Source organism: Dipodomys ordii, unplaced genomic scaffold (genome assembly GCF_000151885.1).
Source record: "Dipodomys ordii isolate 6190 unplaced genomic scaffold, Dord_2.0 Scaffold1, whole genome shotgun sequence".
NCBI classification, from domain to species: Eukaryota; Metazoa; Chordata; class Mammalia; order Rodentia; family Heteromyidae; genus Dipodomys; species Dipodomys ordii.
This window is the reverse complement of record NW_012267217.1, coordinates 1931626-1950532: the sequence shown is the minus strand read 5'-3', so window position 1 is coordinate 1950532 and position 18907 is coordinate 1931626.

Here is an 18907-nt window from a genome sequence, read left to right as displayed (position 1 = left end):
TCTTCTTCTTCTTCTTCTTCTTCTTCTTCTTCTTCTTCTTCTTCTTCTTCTTCTTCTTCTTCTTCTTCTTCTTCTTCTTCTCCTCCTCCTCCTTCTTTTGGTGGTTAATTGGAGATAAGAGTCTCACAAGCAGGGACTTTTCTGCTTGGGCTGGCTTCAAACCACGATCCTCAGATCTCAGGTCCTTACAGATCCTGTAACTATGATTACAGGTGTCAACCATCCGTGGATTAAGGGTTCTTAGTTCTTATTCTCACAAGTGAAAGGAAATGAGGAAAGAAAACAGGGTTTTCCCCCCAACATTTTAAATTTAATGCCTATCAACTATAGAGGTTTTATTATGATTATTTCCATACATACATGGATATTTGATTGTATTCACTTCTTCTATCAGTCTTTCCCATACACACACACACACACACACACACACACGTTTTAAATATTTTGGCCAATTCCTTCATTTTGTATACTCAAGCTGCTAATCTACCATTAATGACTTATTTTTACATTATTTGAATTAATAGTGTTTCAAATGTTTGTTAGACTCCAGACAGTTTGGTATATACTTTGAGACGGCCATCTATGGGATGTGACCTGTGTAGAAAATGTTAGCCCACCTATCTTGGGAGAAAAGATATTTTTTGTCAAGACAGGGATTTATGCTTATTTGGCTGGTGCTGTACCACTTGAGCCATGTCTCCAGCCCAGATTTTTTGCTTCTTTTGAAACAACAAAAGTGTATAGATCTTTTTTGCTTGAGTTGGCTTCAAATTATGATCCCACATCTCATCTAGGCTTACAGTCAGGAGCCACTGGTTCCCAGCTAAAAATGGATTCTTTCTTGATATAGTAAAAAAAAAAAAGAGTGTTTCTGGAATAAGAAACTAGTTAATGAATAGAAAATATTCTATTAATAGAAGCATGCTAATAATCTAATGCACTTGAATTAATTAATTAACTAAATGAATTAATTAATTGAACTAACAAATATCTCTTGGGCATTATGCATATGAGCCTTGCTAAAGAGTGGAGGATAAACAAATATTTTACTACCTAGCCATTCATTATGCCATCTTCATTCACTCCAGATGCATTCATCTGGAGAGTGGTGTCATTGAATCATTCATCACTTGTTTCAGGTCTCTTGTTAACTGATTTTTGTACCTTGATTCATTTTCTAAGATCTGTTTCGTCCCTTGACCAGCATTCTCACTTTCATAAAATACTGATAGGTAAGCCTACTAGCAGTGTAATAGATACTACTTTGTCAGTTCCCTGAAAAAAAGAAATCAGTTATCATTCATCTCAATCCTGGAAACCTTTAGGAGCTTAGACTTTTCCTTAAAACAGAAATGCTATCTTTACATTTCCCATCAGTCAAGATCAAGTTTGTGATTCAAATAGACTTAAATGATCTCAGTTACATAGGAGAATATTTTTATCAGTAATATTTTCATCATCTTTCTCTTTGTGTGATTATATTAGGGAAATATTTTTCTAATAAAATCCAGTAAAATTGATATATATGTATATATATATATATGGAGAGGGAGAGAGAGAGGTAGAATATGTGCAGAATATGTACAGAAAATAAAGATGAAGGAATGTCCAATCCCCTGGAATTGACCCTCTTTTGGTAGTTGTACAGATGACTTTTGTTTTTAATCTTTTGGTAATATAAGACATTTGGTTTGGTTTAAGCAGGGAACTTCCGGCGTTGGAAGCAGCATGTAAAGGAATTGCCCTTAGCAGGCATCCTCTCAAGGACATAAAAAGAACAGCTGCTCAGAGGCTCTGCCGGTCCCCACGGAGGGCTGTGACCTGCCACAGGTGCCTCTGTTGCATTTGGACACCTGGGCTACAAGATTTATATCTGCAACTCCAAAAAGAGAGCTGCCATCTTCCCAATTTGTCCTCAGTAATATATGGCATATGTATTCCCCACCAGTACCTGGTAGATGATAGCTCCTTTATGTGGTAGAAGAGCTGTAGAAGGAAAACAGAACTCAACAGACTCTGGTGAAACTCCATAGGGAGGAGTTCACAGTCATGTCATGCCCGCCAGATTCCCCAAGTGAACCCCATGGGCACTCTGCTTAGCCTGCAAGGTCATCTCATCTCAACCTCTCAGCCCAGGATAATTCTACTCCATCTTCAGAAGCCAATTCAAATGTAGCCTCCTTCCCAGACTCCTCCACACAGCCCACAGGGCAGATCAGAATTAATTTCTTCCTTCTGTGAGCATCCACCACACTATTTCCACATCGCTAACACAGAATGAATCATATTTCAGTGCCCGCTTATTTTTCAGTGTCCCTTTAGCAGAGAAAGGGCAGGAAGAAGGGGACCAGGACCTTAATATTTCTCCAGTCTCTAGATTCATCGGACACACCTGTAGTAGTTTAACTTATATGATCTTACATTATCGAACATTCTCAAATGCAGACAGTATTATATTTGCCTTTTAATAAAGGAAGTGGGCTTTCAGAGAAGGTAATAAAAAAATCTTTGTCAAAGTGGCCTGGCTACCACTGTGGACTGAATTGCACTCTCTCAGAGTTCATATGGTGAATGTTCTAAGTACCCGGCAGTCTGTGTTTGGAGATGGAACTCTTGAGATGTAATTAGATTTAGATCAGGTTGTGAGGATAGGACCAGTGCCCTTATAAGAGAAACAAACAGTTCATTCTCTCTCCCTCTGCCCCTCTCTCTTATCTTTCTCCTCCTCCCCCTCCTCCTCTTCCTTCTTTTCTTTTTCCTCTTTCTTCTTCCTTTTTCTTTCTTCTTCTTCTGCCTCTTCTCCTCCTCCTCCTCCTCTTCCTCCACTTTTTCGTCTTCCACCTCTTCTTCTTCCTCCTCCTCTTCCTTTTCCTTCTCCTCTTCTTCCTCCTTCCTCCTTTTTATTTCTTTCTTCTCTCTCTCTGCCTCTCTCCCTCTCTCTTCCCATGAGGACCCAACAAGAAGAAAATAGGCATATATAAACTAGGATGAGAGCCCTCACCAGAGCCTGACTTAACTGCACTCTCATTGCAGACTGCCAGCCTCTAGAATGGCCAGGAAAAGAACTGCTGTTGTTCAACAAACCCAACATATGGCATTTTTCTATGGCAGGTTAAGCAGACTCATACAGCTATTGAATACCACAGCCAGCTTTAAAATCCTGACAGGTTTCCTATAACACCATGTTGTTTCTCAATGTGAAGCATATATTATTTGTCTTCATGACTCTGGTTTTTAGTAGAATGGCTAGAATGTAGTAGACAGAAATTCAACCAATTGCTGTGAAATGTTGAATTCATGGGTAATTGAATAAATGTAAAACTATAGAAAAGTAAACATTTACAGCAGAATTTTTGCAGTTTAGACATACACTGTTTTATAGATTTTATTTGGGGCAAATGATTTGTAATCCTATGTGGCAAATGTGTGTACCTTTCTATATTGCAGTATAGAGAGTGAAACAGAATAGTTTTTCTTTGAGAATCCTTTTCAAGGCCAGGAAACCTTTTGTGGCTTGCATGGTATTAATGAAATCATGCTATAGTTCTATGCAGGCAACCTTGCTCAACTAAGTGTTCAATTTTAGAGCAATCACAATCAGATGGACTTAAAGAATTTTATCCAAAGCACAATTTGAATCTCATTGAGGTAACTTTCAAAGAGTATAATATGTATATGCTAAAGGAATTTTGCTAAAGAAAAAAACAAATGCAGGTTTCTTCCTTCTTCATTGTCTTACATTTATTTTGAGTATTTTTATTATCTATAAGTAGTTGTACAGACCATGATCTATTTTGGAATTGTATCAACGTTTATTTGGGGGTGATTTTTATCCTGTCACATTTCTTATAATTTTAGCTATAAAAGCATCAAGGAAACGAGTTTTCAGAATATGCTTAGTATCATTTATTAACTATAATCTTTAAGCACCCTCAAAGAACCCTCAAAGAAATTTAAAGTATCGTATGAGCTTTCTTGTTAGCTTCCAGGTGAGAATGAGTAGTCCTGAGTTCAAGCTTGAAGATCAGTGTCATCCAGATATCGTTGAATGACTGGGACAGAGGCAGGAATCAGGTCTTAGCCACCTAACATAGACTCTCCCCACAAAACTCCCCTTCCTCCATGAGAATTCTGAATTCCACCTCGCAAAAGAAATCACGAAGCAGCTGTGACATATCCCTACCTTGTTCTTGGGTCTGAAAATGGATCAGGATGAGTGCGCAACTACTTAAATCCTATTCTATTAGCAAGTATTTTTTAAAGATATAAATGTGGGGGGAAAAAATGAAAAAAGTAAGTAGATAGAAATCTCATCAAGGAGCCATTAAGGGACATGGCTGGAAGATTAAAGGTAAATATATAGTATGAGACATAGTAATAAGGTGGTCAGACACTCTTGAAATTAAGTTGAAATGTAATATGCAGAGATGAAAGGAAATTAAATATGAAACCCTGTGATACTTATTAAGTCTTCAGTGGGAATCAAGACAATGATGTCACACCTAGGAGAGGAAAGATGACTTGTACAAACTTGGACAAGATCCAGTTTGTGCTGTAGATTTATGCAGTTAATTTTGTCCCCTGACTGCATTCAGATGAGCATTTCTCCTCGACATACACCAAGAAAATTGCTACATTATAGCTGTGTTAATGGTAATCAGCATGCTAATGAACACCAGAAGGTCGTTACAGCAAAGAGAGGTTCAAAGATGTATAACCTAGAGGAAACAAGAACGTAATTCTTCAGGGAATGCAAGTGCCTTGTTTGTAGGTCATAGATTATTTGTTTTGGTCACTGCATTGCACAAGGAATTTAATTTAAGCAGGGGGAAAAATGAAGCTTTTTTGAATTGTGGGAGCAGCCCAGCTTAATTAAGAAAAGTAACTCTCCATAGCTTTGAATTTGTGGTTAAAAAAATAGGATTTGTACTAAATCATGCTTCCTCATATGGTGTTATACCTGATGTGAAATTTGTGTTTATTTCTTGAGGAAAATGTTTTGTGGTTCTCTGGGTAAATGCAAGGTCAAATATCAGGGGTCAAAAAGGTAAGGTTCAGAAATTAAGTCAGAGTATGTGCAAACAGTGTCAGAGTCAGAGAGCTGGGAAATATTTCATTTACTTTGGATGTGTGTGTGTGTGTGTGTGTGTGTGTGTGTGTGTGTGTGTATTTGGCTTCAAAAGGTTAAGTATGTATTGATACTGATAAAGGAGAGTATTTCATCAGAAACATGGCTGCTGACACTCATTAAAAAGCTCTGGGACATTAAAAACTGTGCAGATTTTAGGTTACATTGGATTAATCTAGTATTGCCTGGAAGAACTTTCTCCCCACCAAAACTTTAGGGAGCAACAACATTAGCTCACTCGTTCTTATACTGTATCACTAGAAACAAAAGCATAAGGTTGCCTGCTAAAATTATTATGATACTCAGTGTTTCTATTCACTGAATACCTTTAAATATATTGTTTTGCACTGGGCACCGGTAGCTCATGCCTGTAATCCTAGCTACTCAGGAGGCTGAGATCTGAAGACCATGGTTCAAATCCAGCCCAGGCAGGAAAGTCCATGAGACTCTTATCTCCAAGAAACCACTAGAAAACCAGAAGTGGCGCTGTGACTCAAATGGTAGAGCACTTGTCTTGAGCTGTAGGGCGCAGGGACAGCACCCAGGCCCAGAATTCAACCCCAGGACCCACCAATATATATATAGTTTTGCTAATATGCTGTTTGAGTAAGTTTTATAACCAAATAAGATGCCTTAGAAACGAACAGTGGTGATCATTTGCATTCCTCTTGTCTGCTAGTACTTGGGATTTATCACTATGTTTCAACTGAATGTTTTCTTGTCCCAGAAAAGACAAATAAAAATGCGTATAGTTGGACAGCTGATAGGTGGGTAGATATAAGTATACAATATACATACATACATATAGATATGCATATATATATACACATGTATATACTTTCACACATACATATTCATGTGTACACACATATATGTAGAGATAGAAGAGAAAATTTGTGTAATTACAAATTTTTAACTAAATCATTTTTAATAAAATTTCTTGAGAAAAAGGAGAATAATCTCTCGTTTTCAAAAGGGAAATTTACAATGGTGACCACCATTTTTTTGTTGTTGTTGTTAGTCATGGGCCTGGGCACTGTCCCTGAGCACTTCAGCTCAAGACTAGCACTCTACTACTTGAGCCACAGTGCCACTTCTATCTTTTTCTGCTTATGTGGTGCTAAGGAATCGAACCCAGGGTCTCATGCATATGAAGCAAGCACTGAGCCACCTTCCCAGCCTGTGACTACCATTTTTTGCCCAATACAACTCCACTGAGTTCTTTAAGACTTGGTGGTTTCTGATAGAAGAGGAGCAGGAAGTTTAACTAAAGCTGTTCTAATTTAATAGAACTCATAGTCATGATGGCTATAGAAGTTCCCTAAGTATCAGCTCAGCTCCAACTTGACTGTGCTCAGGAGTCTCTTAGGCATTCTGGGAGGTAGGTTGATTAAGAATTAGAATTTAGGAATGGGACTGGAACTCTGACTTTTGATATGTGGCCTCAGTCAGGAACAAACAATTGCTGTTTCCTGACATCCAGCTCTCTAAGCCAGCCAGAAAACCACTTACACCAGATTATTGTCCTTGAACAAATACTTTAGCTTCCATAATTTGGAGGTGGGAAGAATCCCACAAATGAATAAATGTTTTACTTCTCAAAACAGTGAAGACTTGGTGTCCTACTTTAGCATCAGTTTCATATCCAGAGAGAAATCCACATGGCCTTGAATTCTGTGGGGAAATGTATCAAGAAGCACATCTGCAATCTGTCTCCCTTTGCTTCTCTTTTGGATCTGTTTATACTGTCTGGAATTAGAGGACAAAATAAAAAGTAAAAATAAAAAGGGCTAACTTCTCCATTACATATTAGGTACCTGATTTTTATCAACATTAACTTTATATATATTTGAAATCATCAGTCTGGTCAACAATGAAGACTTAACTTCATCTTATCTGCTGCAGGCAAACCTCCCTAGAGTTCTCCAAACCTCTCATCCCCTTAATTTTTTTCATTGTTACTGATATACTTTTTAATGTCTGCTATTTAATAGAGTACAAGTTAATGGCCATTAAAGAATTAGGCCTTATCTCAGGCAATAATTCCTAGTAAAGACTTTTTCTTTTTTTAGCATTAAACACTTCCTTTGGTTAAATTTATTTGCTACATTAGTAATGAGTACTCCCTTCTTATAACTCTGAAGAAAGAACATATTTATAAATGGCAGAATAGGAATAATGTGATATTCTCACTATTTTTCTCCTTTCCTAACCAGATTTGCTATCAGTTTAGGTCTCACACACCATCTGACATTAGAGGATCTAAGATGTCAGTGAGAACCATGTTTATAAACCCCATTCTATCTCAGGAGTCTATTGTAGACTATAGACAATGGGAGTGGGGAGATAGCTATTCTGATCTATTTTGATCCATCAACTAAGTGGCTTCTTAGCAACAGAAACTCATTACTAATATTTCTAGAGGCTAAGTCAAAGATGTAGGTACCAGATTTGGTGTTTGGTGAGGGTCTGATGGAGGCCATCTTCCTAGCCCTTAGATGTTTGTCTTTTCAGTGTACACTCATATGACAGAAAGAGATTGCCTTACCACAATTCTGTATATTTTGGAGGGAGACAGTCCTTCACTATGTAACCTCACAATCCTCCTTTCTCAGTCTCCTGAGAGTTTGTGGTATTTTTGCCCCATAACCTTGTAACCTCAAAAACATTCTACCTCCTAATACTTTCACTTTTTGGCTTAGCATTTTCGCATATAAAGTTCAAGAAGACACAAACATTCAGACCATAGCAGGTTGAAATGTTATTCTCAGTTCAGCTTGGTTGGTGTAAACTTTGAGTCTACTAGTTTCCTTCCTTCAATGCCAAATCTAGCTTCCACACATAGGGAGGAAGGGTATGTTTTGGTGTATGGTGCACACCAGGCCCAGTTGTCTGGCTTTTCTCTGGTCTGCCTTGTCTGGCCCCTGCACATCTCCGACAAGAACTCTGCAGTCCACCTGAGAATCCTGCAGGTGATGAACTTGTGGCTATTTCTTTGGCTCCTGGGGAAACTCTGCAGTACTACCACAGCCATTTCACCACGATGGTGGCCCTTTGTTCACTCAGGTCCCTTCTATGCTATTCCAACAGTGTCCAGCTCTTTGTCACTGCAGATTTTACACTGTGTAGACAATGAAAGCATTCTTCAAAATTGCCAGCTGGATCTTTCTTAATGCCGTCACAGGAAGGCTCTGCAGATCAATGTCCTGAAATTCCGAATGGGGAATTGGGACATTGGCACTATGCCCTCACCTCTCCCTGACACCTACTCAAAGCCAGTGCCCTCCCCATTCCATATTACCACTGCTGGGTCCCTAAGCCAAACTTAAGAAGTGAGAACAGGTTGTCATCTCCCTCTCCTCCTCTCTCCTCACAATCTCTTAAGATTAAAAAGGCAGTGTATTCAACTTCCTCTTCCAACCAGAATCTTCTGTAGGGAAAAGTCTAGGATCACAGCTGCTGCCCCACCTCAGGCCCACTAGAGTGGTGTAAATAATGTCTCCAGCCAGTTGCTAGTGGCTCATACCTGTAATCCTAGCTACTCAGGAAGCTGAGATCTGAGGATTACAGTTCAAAGCCAGCCCAGGTAGGAAAGTTGTGAGACTCTTATCTACAATAAACAAACAAAAAGGCTGGGAGGGGAGCTGTGGCTAAACTGATAGAGCTGGTAGAGCACTAGCCTTGAGCAAAAATAGCCCAGGGACAATGCCTAGGCCCTGATTTCAGTACTACCCCCTCCCCCAAAAAGTCTCTCTTCCACTTTGAAAACTTTTGAGTTCATTGCATTTAGTCAGGCACTTTCCATCATCTTGTCTTTTCTTTTCCCTCCAGATGAAAGAACCTTGGTTTTGCACCACAGAGCTTATGCATCTTGAGAGGCTGGACTCTTTCCTAATCAGTTTACTGAGATTGTCTGTGGACTCCTAAGACTTTGCCAATCAACCTTAAATCATGAAGGGAAGAGAAGAGGAGGCAGTAGAGGAGACAGGTGACTCATGGATGTGTGGGATCTAAATTTGGGATAAGAAGGAAGGGAAACATTAGTCTAGGAGCCTAAACCAATCAGAAAAAAATATATTCCTGGTGCTACTGCACTTGAAAGTGCCCTAACTAGACCTCATATGAAATAGCATTTTTTCTTATCTTTAAGCTAGTTTTACTGAATTTTGTTGGTTCTAATTCCAAGTCTCCTAACTGATAAGCTGTTGGTTTGTGCCATACTTAATCTCTGAGGTAGCTGAGTAACCTGGCTATTCTGGGCAAATACTGAAGGAAACCATAGACAGTCATATGATTAACTCTTCAAATCACAGGTATCAAGGTCCCTAGTTGCTGTCCTCATTTATATTTTGACCACCGTTGCTCTAGGTTTTCATGTCTTCACAGAGCAATTTCAGCAACTGTTCTGTCTGCCTCTATGCAGCCACCAACTCTTAGCAATCCTTTTCATGGATTGTGTGAGTCTCTTCCGAAGGCACAAATCTCATGTGACTCTCAACTGAAAAGTTAAGCCTCCCCTTTCTCTGTGATGGAATTCAACCTGCTATGTGGGATCTACAAAGTCTTTCATGACCTAACCCGTGTCTATTTCAACTTCAGTTTCTGTTCATATTTGCCTAGGCTCTGCATCTCTCTTGGTCAGCCCAAATCTCAGAGGTGCTCAATTCACTGGGTTATTTCTTGCCTCTGTATTTCTTTGGCGGAATTATAAATGCTTGAGGCCAGCTTCTCCATGCCCTAAAGATTGATAAACTACCATTCATCCTCCTTGACATGCTAGAGTCTCAACAAAGCAGAAACACCTTCCCCCTATGCCTCATCTACCTGGCAACAAACAATATATGCACACATTTCCTGCTAGATGGCTGAGGTGATGTGAGGTCCTCTGTGAATGCAGAAAGATAAAACGATTAGTACACAGAAAGTTATCTTTCAGTCAGGACACATAAAATTCACGAAAGAACAGAGTGCTGGTGGCTCACACCCATAATCCTAGCTACTCAGGAGGCTGAGATCTGAAGAACACAGCTCAAAGCCAGCGCGGGGAAGGAAAGTCCATGAGACTCTTATCTCTAATTAACCACCAGAAAACAGGAAGTGGTGCGGTGGCTCAAGTGGTAGAGCACTCGCCTTGAGCTGAAGAGCGCAGGGACAGCACCCAGGCCCAGAGTTCAAGCCCCCAATGGACAAAAAAAAAAAATCATATAAGAGTCCTGCTACCTGAAACTGCAGAGTTTCTGCATGGCAAAGGACATAGCTAGCAAGATCATAGAAAGCCCACAGTTTGGAAGAAGATCTTCACTAGCCATATAACAGACAAGGGTCTCATATCTAAAATATACTTAGAACTCAAAGAATTAAATCCCCCAACAACAAATCCTCAAAGAAACAACCACCCCATCAACAAGTGGGCTAAAGACTTCAAGAGCAACTTCTCTGAAGAGGAAATAAGAATGGCCAATAGACACATGAAGAAATGCTAAACTTCTTTAGCCATAAAAAATGCAAATCAAGGGCTGGGAAGGTGGCTCAGTGGTAGAGTGCTTGCCTTGCATGCTTGAGGTCCTGGGTTCGATTCCTCAGCACCACATAAGCAAAAAGAAAAAAGCCAGAAGTGGCACTGTGGCTCAAGTGGTAGAGCGCTAGCTTTGAGCTGAAGAGCTGAGGGACAGCACCCAGGCCCAGAGTTCAGGCCCCACGACCGGACCCCCCAAAAAATGCAAATCAAAACAACATTGAGGTTCCACCTCACCTCAGTTAGAATGGCTATAATCAAGAACTCTAATAACAACAGATGCTGGAGGGGATGTGGCCAAAAGGGAACTCTACTGCATTGTTGGTGGGAGTGTAAACTTGTTCAACCACGTTGGATAGTATGGAGGTTCCTCAAAAGACTCTACATAGAGCTCCCCTATGACCCAGCAATCCCACTTTTGGGCATTTATCCAACTGATCACAAACAAGACCATACTAAAGCTACCAGCACAACTATGTTTATTGCAGCATTATTCCCCATACCTAAGATATGGAACCAACCCAGATGCCCCTCAGTAAACGAATGGATCAAGAAAATGTGGTACACACACACACACACACACACACACACACACACACACACACACACCGCAATGGAATTCTATGCCTCCATCAGAAAGAATGACAATGCCCCATTTGTTAGGAAATGGAAAGACTTGGAAAAAATTATATTAAATGAAGTAAGCCAGTCCCAAAGAAACATAGGTCCCATGGTTTCGCTTATTTGCAATAACTAGTATAAGTCTAGGACAAGCAGAAAAGGCCAAAAGCTATGTACCTATGACCATATAAGATGATGTTAGGTGAAATGAACCCCAAGATAGGGTCACAACTGTTTTTTTTTTTGTCTTGCTTGCTATTGTTTTTTTAGTGTCTTTAAAATGTACTGTGTGATTTGTTTTTTGCTTCTTTTGTAGGTGCTTCCCCCATGGTATAACCCTTGTTTTCACTGCATTTGATGTCAGTGCCCTGCATCTTGCATTTTTCTAATTTGGGGAGGGGAAAGGAAATAACAAAATGCTGAAATAAGGGTACAGATTTACCCATTGTGACAATGAGATGTACAAGACACTATGTTGAAAACAAACTTTGGGGGATGGGGAGAGAAGTTAGAAAGGTGGGAAGGAAAGGGATGGTAGTGGAAAAACAAAGGAGGAGGTAACAATGCTGGATAGGAAATGTACTCATTACCTTACTCATGTAAATGTAAGCCCTCTGTACACTATTTTTTACAATAAAAACCCTAAACAAGTCCTGCTGTCCCCATAAGCAGTACCATAAACTGTGCTATCAGGGCAAATTATTTAATGTGACCAGACCTCCTTTTCATATGGAAAAATGTAACTAATGCAGCCTGTAACATTGCTGCAGAAGGCAGATATAGGAAAGAGACAGTTTGGGACATATGAATGTTCCTTGATTAAAAACCTGTTCATTTACAAAGCTAGAAATTTTCTAATTACAACATCAGGAAACTTCTCTGAGCTCTACAGCATCGGATTGACCTTTGGAGCCATTCTATAATACCCTTAAGGAATACTCTTCACTATAAGAGACCTTGCCTAGGACCTGACATTAATGAAACCTGTGTGTCTATGTGTGTATACATCAGTTTATTGTCCACATTTTACAATACAACTGAAGAAAAGAAATTGCTTAGTATATTCATAGCAGGAAAACAGGAAAAGACTTTTCTCTAATGGCTACCAGATAAAGGAGTAAAATTAGCTTCAAATGAGTATGAAAGTGCATAGTGCTCTAGTTTACCAGAAGCCGAGGAAGCCTAGTATATCCTGCAGCAATTTTTCATCTTTCTTCTTCTTTCTTTGTGGGGAAGCTGAAAATAATGCCCTTAGGTTTTTCTCACTATATATGTAGATTGGCAGCAGAAAAGTGCTGCAACCATACAATTAAAAACACAAAGGATAATTTGTTCATCTTCCCCGCACTGCTTCTTGAGTATCCAAGTCATCTCAAATCAACAACTGAACATAATGTAATTCAACAAAAAATATTATTTTAGGCATAAGAAAATTCTATAGAAGGAAACATATTGGATGAAGTATTGCTCCTAGTGTAATTTTAATTCTGAAAGATCTTGCTAAGAGGGCTTATTTAAATAGGTTCTCCCTGAGATGAATATTTAGGGGGGAAAATTCCTACAGGATGATTTATAGCAAAATTATATGAACAGAATGAAGGACAGAAGAATTTTATTAGAAAAGGGTCTCATTTCCACAAAATATAAATTATACCTTTTAGAAAATATATTGAATTTTATTAATATTCTGTAGACAGCCTGAAGTGTTACTCTCCATCCCTACCTATAAGATTTTCATTATGATGTACAAGGTGTATTTACCCCTTAACCAAATAATTTTTGAGCAACTCAGTGAAGTCTACAGTTTACATATCCTACAAAATATTGTCATTGCAGTAACAAGGGATAGTTGCCAACTTTTAATGATATATGTGTACAATGTATATTATATATATATATATATCTTCCTGGTTTTATTATTATCATGTAAGCACATATATTAATGACAAGCTTGTGTATTTGATATCTGAGGAAAACGTTCTTCTTCAACATCCACGGATAATATTATTGTAATTTTAAAGTAGCAATGCAGTTTGTTTTGTTTTTCTGGTACTATGATCAAAATTCTCTCTGGCTACATCTTGAAATTTATAGTCAGTGGAATCAAGTAGGGTAGACTGTTCAGTATTGTATTTTTGCCTGCCATTTGGAAGTGACCTCATTTAGACCTTGGTGACTAACATTTTTGATGAGGAAATTGACTTATTATAATGAAAAGAACTTGGGTTATAAATCCTTTTCCAGTCTCAGTCAGTCTTGAAAATGGAGCCTTTTTGCAGACAATGATGTTGTGACAAACTGCAGGCAGAATGACCATGGGTAGAGGTCTCGGCAAGGACAAGTTAGAATTTAGAATCTATACCAACTGTAGTGTACTTTGTTTCTTTACTGAAGTTTTATTTTTAGTTTTATTTAAGTATTTGTTTAATCCTCATCATATTCAAAAGAGAACTTTAAAATGATTAGAAGTTACCCACTACTGTTGTCAATTCTCAATATGTGTCAGACAAAGTTAGCATAGTAATTAAGATCACTTGGGCAAGCTTCCCTGATGACAATTTCTGGTCAGCCATTCCTATCTGGAGCATTCCACTGTCTGCACAAGGCAAAATCACAAGTACTTACCCAATAAATCAACACAAGCTGTTTGTTCCATTTATGTGGCACATGTCCTCATAGAACTGACCCATAAAAAGAAATAGGGATCATTTACTTCCAAGGTTACATAACAATTTTAGTCCCATTAAGTAATCATGAAAACTTCTTTTCTGACTAGCATTCAATTAAATATTACAAGCAATGGTCAGTGAGAGTTTCTAATAACAAAGGAAAAAATCAAAGACCTGAGCTATTCTCTTTGGCAGCATTTAGTGACTTTCAAAGAAAAAAAAATTAGCAGTGTCTCAGCTGTACAAGCTCAAAAAAGCACATTCGGTAGCATCTTTTTAAATGACCTGAATTGTGTTCCTCCCTTTCCTTGATTTATCCCTGCCTTGGCCCCTGCAGGAGAGAATCATTTTTTTCCCTCCTGCCCTCTGTCTTCTATATTTTATCTCAGGTGTCTAGCGAGGCAACAGAAGATAGAGCATTCTGCTTTCCCTTGTAGTAAAGTTCTATATGGAATCAGTTCACCTGTCTGTCACTCCTCATTAAATTCTTACCCTCTTCATTCACATCCTGATCTTTGCAAATGAACATTTGCTTAATAAATGTTCCCAAGACTAACAGTGCAGAGTGAAAATCCCACACAGCAGTAAATTATTAACTCAGTCACAGAGGGAGTGCCATATATGACTTTTCAGAATGAGTTATTATGTGGATCATCATGTAATTATGAATTTTTCAAGCCATGATAGAGGAAAATTGAATATTTAATATTTTATGGACATATTCTACACTGAGGACATCTTTCAAAATTTTATGATAATTTTTAGAGTGAGGGAAGAGCAGAACAAAAGTTACAAAATAATTGCAAACTTGAATATTTAATCACGAGGGACATTGTTGGTTATTTCTCAAATTATATAATGTAACCAAGGTGGTGAACCTTTAATCATAGTGAATTCAAGTGGGAAGAAGTGCATTAAAATCAATCTATAAATGTGTTTGGGTTAAGAAATAAGAATACAGAGCTTAATGTTGTCAAATTGAGACCTAAGAGTGTAAATATTCATGTGAAAGGCAATCTTGAGTCATTGGTTCAGAATGAGCTATTGCTAAACAAAAACTTTTTTAATGAGCCATGTAGAAGTTGAGAATCAACTCCAAGATGTGAAAGGGAAGATTTCCTAAAAAATTCTTGATTTAAAAGAAAATGAAGAAATGAAATTGACATTAGTCACAAAACTAAAAGATAACTATAAGAACTACTTTATAGCTTTGATTTTTAAAATCAAAGGAAAAACAAAAGCTAGGCAAACCTATGTCCAATAAGAAATAACACAATTTTGTTTTGAATTTTCCTATGAAGTTTGCACAGAGTCTTACATTCATGTGACAGTCGCTTATTTAGGTACTGCACATATCACTCACCTTTTAACTTGGAAAACTGGAATAGTTTGAGATTTCAAAATCATTCCTGTAAGTTCTCTTTGTTGTCAGAGAGGACCTTTTTTTAGTTGCTAATGCAATAAACATTGGGAATATTCTAACCCAAACATTCTCACCCCTGGCTTGATCATTTGCAGTGCCTGATCATATCCCTCCAGATTCTGAAGTAATTGTTTAAATAAGATTAGGCACTTGTTGAAAAGCTAAAACTTTGTATTATAATTAATTTTCATCCAAGTTTTAAAACCACTGCAATCTATAGTGCTATCAACCTGTTTCCCAAAGTCAATCTTCAGATTTCAAAAATCCCGAAGCAACAATCTTCTGGCAATATTGAGGATATGAACACTAAGGTTACAGGCCTGGCCCTCAAACTACACATAATCTAATGAAATAAATGCTGCCTCAATGCCTTAAGTTTACTGAGTTGCTGCCATTAAAAAGGCATATGCAAGATGACAGGACAGCAGGAAGAAAACCAGCATTCAAAGAATCAAGATGGATTTTGTAAAGGCTGGAATTTAACTACAAAATGACCATACTTCATTCACTTTATTATTAATATTTTATTCATAATAATTTATTTATACTTGTTTATTAATTCAATTATTTATTTAGTAAACATTTATTTAAGGCTTATAATTCTCCAGTGCTATTTTTCATAGGCTAGAGAGGGTGACTGAATGTCAGTAGAGTGTGTCAGTCATTGCTTCTTAACAAACAACCACAAAAATTCAAGTAACTTAAAACTAAACCTACTCACTTGTTCATGCTTTGCACGTAGGCCTGGGCTCAGTAATTTCATCAAAATAAAAAGCATGATTGCTTCATATCATCATATATAAAGGTGTTGAAATTTGACAACAATGCCTCCGCACTTGCCGAGGTGAATGAATTTATTTAGTGAGGTGAATATGTTCTTTTCAAACAAAAAATAAACCTGATCAACTCATTGCAGAAAACTTGAGGGGGAAAAGTTGGAGTAACCTGTCCAAGTTGGACAGCATTTTTCTCTTTCTCTTTATCTAGTGTCATGTCTCAGCTCAGCTCTTTAAATGGAGCCAGCTTTCTTTTATCCCCTAAAATGTTCTCACTATAGATGCTTTACTTGCTTACTCTAATACCAGCTCAGATGCAAGGGGAAAAATCCTACACGTATTAAACAGTGTTGATGAAGATGCAGTAGCCCCACAGGAATGAATTCCCACAGCAGCGCCACCATGCTCTGGAGTCCCTTACAGGAGAGTAGATACTAAGAGGAAGAAGAGACGCAATGGTGGAGTGGCAGAGACAATCTGCTGAGTACAGTAGAGCAGGACATTTTAAATAGCTACTCAGAACTGTACAAAACAAAACACCTTGGAATGATCTTGCTGAAAAACTTCCAACCCTTTTAAAGGGAATAAGACACTTGCATGAGCAAGCATGTACATTTATCCTATTAGCAACATGAATGTGATACAGTTCATCCTATATCTATCAGATTTAGTGCATTTTTAGTCCCAGTGATAGTTTTGCAGATCAGAAAGGGAGCTTGAAAAAAAATAAGCTCTACCCTGCTTATCTTAATACTGCTTTTAAAAAAAGAAGGAAAAGAAAAAAGAACAAGCAGAAGAAAAATACAAACATTTCCACTTGGGTGATATTCTCATTTAGGTGATTTTTTTCCCCTTCCTTCTATTTTATAAAAGCATTTGTGATTTCTGAAAGAAAAAATGATTCAAATTTTTAAAATTTGTATTGGATAATTAAATGCCTAGAATATGATTAAAACCTTAACATATGCAAATCCATTATTAAAAGAATCATAACAATATATTCATATTCATGAATCTTCAGTACAACTTTGAAACGGAAGCTGCTAGTTTATAAAACTAAAGGGTAAATAACAGCCTTTGCTCTCAACAGCGTTCACAATCCTGTAAAAAGAATAAACAGGGATATAAACATACTATTAAAGCATGCTACTCTTGCAGCTAGCCTCGTGATTCTCAGAGATCCGATGAGGGTACACACGAAGGACCCCAAAGGAGGAACTGGAACTGAGATTCACCTTGTAAAAAGACATGGCAAATGAGGAAAACATTGACCAATGAAGTTGGAGAAATAGACATGTACCTCATCACCATGACCTTTGATGTCATGCCAAGGTCTCTGCCTTTTTCTCTCCTGAAGCATCTGTGTAGATGGAAGACACTGGCCTGTCAAACTCCTTAATCTTCAGTTGCTCTATTCCTGTAAGTACTGTCTGCATGGGTATGGGTTCCTCAAGTTCATTCCATCAATGCAGGTAGAGTTTGATCCAAAATAGCATTCCGAACTTAGAGCATCAGTCCTGTTTTTGGAGAAGAATTCAGTGGCCTCTTAAAAAAAGTCTTACTGTATAAATCCTAAATGCTATCTCATGAATATCTCTCAAATCCTCCTCTTGTCATCAAGCCCAAGACATCTAACGATCACCAAGCAAACTGAATTGAAGATGCTCCCCTTGAAGCTAGAACATGACTTCAGTTGAAGCTTCATTTTTGGACACACACACACACACACACACACACAAAGTAATTATCTCACTTGGCCCAGAGCTTGTAGAATTTCAACCATGCATGCAAAACCACAGCCAAGCCAGGTGCTCATGGCACCTGCATTTGTTAAGTTCTTTCTTAACTGGAATGACCTATTTGTGGTGTACAAATTAGTTGTTCTTCCACATGATGACTTAATCTATAGGAAAACAAGAATGGAAGACATCATAAGTATTATAAATGTGAGAGTGCCGATGATGCCAGGAAAGAAACCGAACTTTCAAGGGAAAGAATGCTGCATCCACTGGACCCCGCTCTCCAACACCTCCTCCCCGCCTTGTACAGGCTAGTAGGCGTAGCCTACAATAGGCATGATGGGGCAGGATTGGCTCAGAGACAAGGCACGTGACACATGAAGACCTATAGGCAGAAGTGCCTCTTTGATGCAATGGTCGTTTCAGGTATCGGGTTGTCTAAAGTGTGTCCCTCTCCATGCATTTTCTACACCTCCCTCCCCCAGGACAAGGTCAAGAGGGAATTTTCCCTCTCTGCCTCTAAAAAGATTTGTGACAAGTATTGTTTCTGACTTTTTAGAGATGGCCTGCTAAAAATTAACAAAGGTTCCAGAAGCTGGAAGGACATTGTTGTCGCTCCACATTTTATGACTGCCCCTAGCGTGTGCTGTTCATATTAGATTTCAGAAGCCAGGACTGAAGCAGACCTAGCTTGCTGCTCACTTGTTCTACTCAGACTGAATTCTCAAGAGTGCTTTTGTACAAGTCACTCGATAAAGAATTTTCTGGCACTTCTCGCGGAACCAGCAACTCTGCTGGGACTATACACAATGACAGAGCAAGGTTCTCACCATGGTAGATAATATAGCCAACAAAAGGACAGCAGTGATAAATCTTAAGATCCTGCTGTCACAGGGGTAAGAACAGGATGGTAAGTATGCCATGAAGGGATCCTAGCCCATTTGGGGGAGGATCAGCTTGGTATGCTAGAAAACAGGATGATGGAGCTTGTATGACAGTCATGACAGCAGAGCACCTGGCTTGACAGAGGCTTAGG